Below are 2,789 nucleotides of genomic sequence, written 5' to 3'. Positions count from 1 at the left end.
TATTGGTATTTTATTCCATACTTTTGAATTGGTGTAAGCGTAACTGAAATACTATTAAAATAAAATCCTGCCTCATCAGTTTTTTCACAGTCAAAGTAAAACAACTTATGTAAAAATTCTGGTTTACAAGTAGTTAACAAAGTAAAAGTAATTGTTTACAGTTACAAATCTTTGCAGTGCCTTCACAGATGGTATTTATGTTGATGTCACTTGTTTTGTCAAAGGGACCACATGTGTGCACTAACCAATGCATAAATTAGCTTTAATTAGACAATTAAAGCCCCTTTTGCATTCCATCTTAATTGAGAGTAAAATTAAGGCACAAAACCAGCCTTTGACATAAGGTTACTGCAGTGATTAATGCATTCAGTTGGTTTCATTTTGACTATGCATTTACCAGAATCACCTGAATGAGCTGCTGACCAGGAAGTGGCTGATAGGCTCTCATGCTGTGGACACTATCTGTGTGACAGTGGAGGACTACTTTAATGACTTCAACAAGATAAAGAAACCCTTCAATCAGGTAGGAATGGCACTGACCTGAGGCCCTTAGCAGGATGTCTTCATACAATTCTAATGTTTGTTTGTTTGATGTAAGTGTTTGTCAGTGTGGAGCTGACTGACTTGAAAAGCATCCAACATGTGGATGTGATATATTGTCACAGATCCACAGCTGCCAGAGAGTTGTGAGTGCCATCTTGTGTTTTAAATAGAGATTATTCATAAGATCTAATGTCGTTTTGGCTGTGGTGTGCGCAGGAGATGACAAGTGAGGCCCTGCGCAGGGTGGTGGTGGAGTACATTAAAGCAGTGATGCAGAAGAGGATCACCTTCAAAAACGCTGATGAGAGGAGGGAAGGAGCAGAGAGGATGATCAAAGAGGCTGATCAGTTCAAGTTCCTCTTCAGAAAACTGGCTGCTGTGAGTTTACATATAATGGATTGTGGCATTGCAACATTATTCATGCATTATAATTATATAATGGATTATGTCATTGCAAAATTATTCATGCATTATAATTATATTAACCATTAACTACTTTGTAGGGTTGATTTTCATAGACGACTGGTAGTCATTAGTCAACTAGTCGATTAGTTGTTGCACAGTTAGGATAATGATTTAATTATTTTAAAGATATTTCTTAGAGGCATCAGAAAATACTTACTTCTAGGCCTTAAAGATTGTTTAAAAAGTAACATTGCAAACACTGTGCTACATACCAGAGAATGTGAATGTTCACAATAATGAACACTTAAAAAATAAGCTATAAGGACCGAGTGTGGCTCATAGTCTGAACTTATAATGAGCGATAGATAATGCAGTGTTGAGCAATGTGTACATGCAGTGGTTGTACAATGTTTTTATGTAAATGATCTGGTATTTGTCCCACTGGGCATCCAGTAATGTAATGTTAGAGAAAACTGCCATGTTAAGTGGCTGGTAAACTACTGCCATTTTCTGAATAAGAAAACCTGTTTGAGATCGAATAATTATTAAATTTGCTGGTTGACATGTCATTACTATCTAATAACCACAGGGACCAGCCATGTAAACCCTGTCCGTCTGTCCTTGACTGCACAGTGAATCAGTACACTGCTGTATTGTAGCTGAACAGATCCAGTGTGCACAATGATGGAGGGCTATTCTGCTGCTCTCTCTGTTTAGCCAATGTAACCTGGAAAACCTGTTGGGTTTGGAGGGGCTTGCTTAACCTTGGTTGATTGTCATGTGTAGGGTGAAGACACAGACCGTCTTTGCGGAGCCATCACTGCCATTGCAGAAGTTTTAAGCTGACTGACCCCACACTACTGTACCTTGAAGTCACCACTCTCTTGTCCAAATATCCTGACATCAGGTACACACACACACACACACACACACACACACACACACACACACACACACACACAATATGTTCCAAATACATATTTTTTGGTCATTTAATTCAATTTAATTTTTATAGTCAAACAATCAATCAAATTTTATATTGAAGACCATATTCACAAATCATCCTCATCATGTGTGACATCCTCTGCCCTTAACCCTCAACAAGAGTAAGGAAAAACTACAAACAGGGTAAAAAGAAGTGTAGAAGTGTAGTGAAGCTAATCCAGGAGAAATGTGGTCTCTTTTCCTGATTCTTGTCAGGACACGTGCTGCAGTATTTTGGACAAGCATTATAGTGCCAAATCATAACATAAATTATCTCATGGCACTTAAACATAGTAAGGTCAAAACCTTTAAATTATAGAGAAAGCAAGCACTTTGGCCACTGTGGAGCGAAAACAACTCCCTTATCAACAGGAAGAAACCTGTGCAGACTCATTGTGGGCGGCCATCTGCCTCGGCTGGTTGGGATGAGAAGAGAAAACTGGGGAGTGAGGAGAGGTGGGTGGAAAGAGGGAAGATGAAAGAGAGGGGAGAGGCAGAGAAAGAGATGGGCAGTGTAGGCCTATAGCAGCATTACTAAGTGATGGTTCAGGTCTCACCTTAGTCAGCCCGAACAATAAGCTTTATAGTAATGGTAAATGGTCTGTATTTATATAACGCTTATCTAGTTTTGTTGAGGAGGACCGCTCTACCCATCAGCCTTTATCAAAAAAAGCCATTCAATTCTCAGTTTTTCATTCTCATGTGTTTTTTTTTATGTTCTCATGCACGCACCCATACACTTGGTTGTATGAAAAAATAAGCTGCTCTTAAAATCAATATGTGCTGCAGTTGTCAGGTAAATTGTGAGGTAACAAACTATCTTTGTTAAATTAAAATGAATCTATAATAGCCATTAA

This window comes from Hippoglossus hippoglossus, chromosome 17 (genome assembly GCF_009819705.1).
Source record: "Hippoglossus hippoglossus isolate fHipHip1 chromosome 17, fHipHip1.pri, whole genome shotgun sequence".
NCBI classification, from domain to species: domain Eukaryota; kingdom Metazoa; phylum Chordata; class Actinopteri; order Pleuronectiformes; family Pleuronectidae; genus Hippoglossus; species Hippoglossus hippoglossus.
This window is presented reverse-complemented; position numbering follows the sequence as displayed.